Below are 5,500 nucleotides of genomic sequence, written 5' to 3' on the forward strand. Positions count from 1 at the left end.
TTTGGAGTTTTGCACAATTTCTTCCTTATCACTTGCTTCCACAACTTCATCCTCAACTTGCTTCTTCAGTGCTTCATACCTTTTACCACTTCTCAAGTGAATGGCACTAACCGTTTCATGTCTTGGGGGATTACTTTGAGGTGGTAATTGCCCCTTTTGTCTTTGTGAGCTTGAAGATGCTAGTTGAGTCAATTGGGTTTCCAACATCTTAGTGTGAGCTAGAATGTTGTTGATGGTGGTTTCTTTTGCTTGACTATCTTTTTGCATTTGGGTGAAAAATTCTTGTTGATTCTTTTGCATTTGGAGGACCGCTTTTTGAACATCAAAACCTTGGTCATTTTGGTGATTGTATGGATTTTGGTTTTGGTAACCTTGGTTTTGGTTGTAAAAGGGTCTTTGATTTTGGTTTCTCATGGGAGGTGGGGTGTATGTTGTTTGAGGGTTTTGAATGTTTTGGCTTTTGTATGAGAGATTTGGATGAAACTTGGTGTTTTCATTGTAATAGTTGGAATAAGGGGTACCACTCTTGTATGCTTGGAAAGCATTCACTTGTTCATTTGTTCCCCTACATTCACTTTGGTCATGTCCCAAAGTTCCACAATTCTCACATATCCCACTTGAGATTGATGAGGATGCCGTCATGGCATTAACATGATGCTTTGGTGATTTTGAGGCTTCTTCAAGTCTAGCCATTGCCTTTTCAAACTTCAAATTGATTGTGTCAATGTGAGCACTAAGTTGAGCACCCAATTGAGTAACGGAGTCCACTTCATGCTTTCCTCCTCTAGTAGCCTTGCGAGGTCTACTATATTGTGAGTTATGGACCACCATTTCCTCAATTTTGTTCCATGTTTGATTGTCATCAACTTCGGTGAACATTCCATTTGATCCCATGTTGAGAATGTTCCTTGAATCTTCATATAGACCGTTCCAAAATTGTTGTACCAAGAACCACTCGCTAAGTCCATGGTGAGGACATGAGAGACAAATTCCCTTGAACCGCTCCCAAGCTTCATACAAAGATTCTTCATCCCTTTGCTTAAAACCCGTAATTTGAGCTCTTAGCATGTTAGTCTTTTCCGGTGGGTAGAACTTTTTGTAGAAAGCTAGAGCCAACTTCTTCCAAGAATCAATTCCGAGAGTGGCCTTATCAAGGCCCTTCAACCATTGTTTCGCGGTGCCGATTAGAGAAAAAGGAAATAAGACCCATCGAATTTGGTCTTGAGTTACACCGGTTTGAGAAATCGCATCACAATAGTCACAAAAGGTTTCCATATGAGAATGAGGGTCTTCACTAGGCATCCCCCCAAATTGGCTCCTTTCGACTAATTGGATAAAGGCGGATTTGGCAATAAAATTTCCGGTCAAATGTTGTGGTGTGGGAGTACCATTTGATAGGTTCTCCTCGGTGGGTACGAAATATGATGAAAACTTAGGCATTGTAGGTTGATTTTGTGGGGTATCTTGTGTTGGGTTCTCCTCACCTTCTCTTGCAAAAGGGTTGATGAACTCAATAGTTGGTTGAATATCCACTACCTCACTAATACCTCTCAAATTCCTCCTAGCAAATCTCCTATTGTTTGTCAAGGTTCTTTCAATTTCACGATCAAAAGGTAACAAATCACTTTGTGACCTTCTAGACATGCAAAATATCAAACAACTCGAAAACAATTAGAACAAACCTTGAGGAGTTTTACTTCCCCAAGGCAAAGAAAGACACAACTAATATCAATATAAGAAAATCTAAATCAAGTTAACACCCTCCCCGGCAACGGCGCCATTTTTGATCGGTCCGTTTCGTGTTCACAATTTAATAGATGTTGTCGTTGGGTCACGTCCGAATCAAAACACAATTTATAGCTTCACAAACAACTCTACAATTAGTAAAGAGGCAAGTAAAGGTCGGATCCCAAGGGACGGGAATTGAGATGAGATTTCTATTGAAACTAGTGGTGTCTTAGGGGTGTCACAATTTGGGTTGATGTAGAAGGTCACTAACTAAATAGCAATGAAAGTAAATAAGCAAGATGAATTAAAAGGGTTGTAAACAATTGATAAAAAGCACTAGGGTGTCATGGGGTCATAGGGGAATCATGGGAATTGATCATACAAACATGTTCTCAAATTATAAGCAAGCAATTATTGTTGTGATGGATTGAGTGGGGTTATATCTTACAATCCTAGGAAAGTTTGGGTCCCGGAGCCGAATTGATTAGATTGTACAACACCTACAAGTCGACTTAGTCTTCCCTACTCAACAACATGCATGGTCTAATGAGACTCGAGTTGGTTTATGTCTTACAAGTCTCATTGAAAAGATAGGTGATGGGTAAAAAATGCAAGGATTCATAGGCTCACATTTCATCAAACATAACATGTGCATGAGTTGAGATCAAAACAAGCAAGCAAATAAACGAATGAAAGCATATTAATTTAAGCATGAATCATTCCCTATGTTGGTTTCCCCTAATTACCCATTAACCCTAGCTAGGTCACTACTCACTCATTATCATGTTGATCATGCTAGCAAGGTTGTCAATCATACCAACAAAAGGAAACATGATGAATAAATGAAAGTAATTAACAATAATTAAAAAGGGATTAAGAGAATTATACCTACTAATAATTCCAATAATAAAGCAAAGAATAAAAGAAGTACTTGATGCTTGATTGAGAGGTTGTCAATCTCCCAATAATAACCCAAATAATCTTCAATTACCCAAAATAAAGGATGAACAAAAGAGAGATTAAGGAAATAAAACTTGTATTAAAACTTGATTAATTGTTGATTATAATACTAAAGAGAGATTTGATTGATATTAACTACTCTAATAATTGATAAGAAGAACATGCTCTTCTAATTAGACTAATGGGGTATTTATAGTGGAAATTAGGTGGATGCATTAGGGTTAACTAAGGGCTAAACTAGTAATTACACGTTTTAGATTGAGCAGGGAGAAGCCGGTATTTTTCGAAGGAAGGGCTTCTTTCTTTGTAGTTTGGAGAAGACGAAATTTCGCTTAACTGGAATCCGTGCGTATTGGAGTCGGGACGGGCGGATTCAGGCAGGGGAAGACGGGCGTCTTCAGGGGAATCCAGGCGGATTCAGGTGGCTGCTAACCCGGGCGTCTTTGGAGGAAGACGCACGGATTCTCGTGATGGGGACGGACGGATTCAAGGCAACCCGCACGGATTGCTGTTCAGCATTGTTTCTTCTTCTTTTCTTCCCTTTTCTTCATAAAATCCTTGGGGATTTCCTCGGGGATGCAAGGATCCTTTCTCAACATTGCTCATCTACTATCATATGTACAAAGGCCTTCTAATCTTGTCTCTCCTTGATGCTTGGTCATTGGATTCAATCAATTTAGTCTTGTTGTGCCATGAAAATGCAAGATTTGCACTCCTTTCCTACCAAGGGATCAAAATCTCAAAGAATATGCAAAACAAAGAACTAAAGACAATAAATGACCCAAATATGCACTAAAAAGCAAGGGAACAAGGCTAATTCGGGGGCTAAATATGCGCTAATTATGGTCACATCAGTAGCAGTAGCTACTGGTCGTGACCACTCGATCGAGTATTAGAGCATACTCGATTGAGTGGAGCATACTTGATACGTGCAATTTATATAGTCTTTTTAGTCTCTTATTGCACGCATTTCTATGCCTTTTTGTATCGTTATGTATTGTAAAATGCCCCGAATTGGTTACTTTGGTTTGTTTTGTCTAATTTGCATAAATGAACCTGAAAGTAGTGAAACCGCGCCCTATTCATCCTATTTAGCATGCATTATGAGGAGACGGGAGTTATTGGAGCACGAGACGTGCCTTGGAGTGCGTGAAGAAAGGTCAAGGGAGTTATCATAGACGAGTTAGAGGCTGACTTGGTGGAAAAGCACTCGATCGAGGAGAATTGTTGGTCGATCGAGTGGTTTGGCTGACACAAGGATTTGATCGAGTGATTCTATCTGCTCGTTCGAAATGGTGATCATTGGAGTTCCTCGATCGAGAGCTTTATTTGCTCGATCGAGTACTTATGCTGGAGAAGACCTCGATCGAGTGGTCTGAATCCACTCGATCGAGAGGTTTTCTATTTTATACGGGTCTACTAAGCCTGTGTTGTTTTATTTTGTTAAGTATTACGCTTCCCTATATAAGGAAGTCGTAATTAGGTCATTAGGGGGATCTCTTTTTGTCACTTTTCGTACTTTACACACTGCTTAATCCCTCCCTTAATATCTGAAACTTTTGTTAATCACTCTTTGCTTGGTGGATTGTTCTCTACGCCGGATTCATAAAGATTGTAATCATTCTTTCCTCGTTAATTCTAATACTTTGTTTGCTTTAATTCTTGTTCTCCTATTATTACTTTTGCCCTAGTTTTGTTCATGCTTAATTGTTATCGTTTCATTATGTCTTTCATTAGCATGCTTATTATTATTATATTGTTGACGCCCTTAATAACATGAGTAGCTAATTTTTTTTATGTTAGGATTAGGGAATCTATGGTAGGATTGTGACGATGTAGCGAATAGACTAGATAATTTACATGTGAGAATCTGTCACCATAGCAACTTAACTGTAACATCAATTTCGTTGAGTGCACACTTCTAAATTACATTAATATGGTTAACTTTACTCCTAGATCGGAATAAATAGACCTGCTATGAACAGTAGACTACCCTAATGAGGACGGAAGTTAAGTTAGTGGAAATCTAGGATAGAAAGTGGACCGGAAGGACCTTTCCCGTATCCTTCTCACAGTAGATTGTCTAGGCTATTTGCAACTGAGTCGATAGACTACCATGGTGAACCGATGTCCTGGCATACCCTCTTTTATTTGATCACTCTTATCGTATTTTCTCATTTTTATTACTCTTGCCGTATTTCTCTTTCCCTTAATTCTTCTGTAGTTTAGAAATCAAATTAAAACCCCTATATTGTGACTCAAATAGACGGACCTTTAGACAGATATCTTGCCTCCCTGTGGAGAATCGACCCTACTTATCGCTAGCTTCCGTTAGTATATTTAGGTTTATTTTTGGTACACAAACGACAATATCAAATTTTGGCGCCGTTGCCGGGGAGGCAATAGCCCTATTTGCCTTTTGTTTCGTTTATTTTTATCCATCTCAGGGTATTTTCATTCCTTGAGACAGTTCTCACTTATTTCTTTCAGTGTTGTGTATGCCCAGGTCAAACAGGTCGGAATTAGTCCGAGCTGACCCTGAGCCAGAGAGATCTTTTCGGCATTGACTTCGTCTGCAAAGAGAAATATGAAAGGAAGGCTTGAGTACTTTCGAACCCGAATTACAGCACTTTCTTTTCGCAGAAGACCCGTTTTGTGAAGAAGACAATCTCATTTCTGCTATCAAGCCAGTAAAGATGCCTAACATTGCGAGTCACTCAGAGCCCACAACTGCCTCGATTCCTAAGGGTTTCAAGCTCGCGACATAGGATGGTAACACTTTCGATATCCGTCCGTCCTATATAAATTTGGT

General features: G+C 39.3%; 1 non-coding gene across 1 annotated transcript; it reads left to right on the forward strand.

Moving 5' to 3' along the window:
- The first annotated feature begins 961 nt into the window (after positions 1 to 961).
- On the forward strand, positions 962 to 1,068 carry LOC141625852 (small nucleolar RNA R71). Its single transcript, XR_012535601.1, has one exon. It is a non-coding gene; the product is annotated as a small nucleolar RNA R71 (small nucleolar RNA).
- Positions 1,069 to 5,500: the final 4,432 nt, after the last annotated feature.

This window comes from Silene latifolia, chromosome X (assembly GCF_048544455.1).
Source record: "Silene latifolia isolate original U9 population chromosome X, ASM4854445v1, whole genome shotgun sequence".
NCBI lineage: Eukaryota > Viridiplantae > Streptophyta > Magnoliopsida > Caryophyllales > Caryophyllaceae > Silene > Silene latifolia.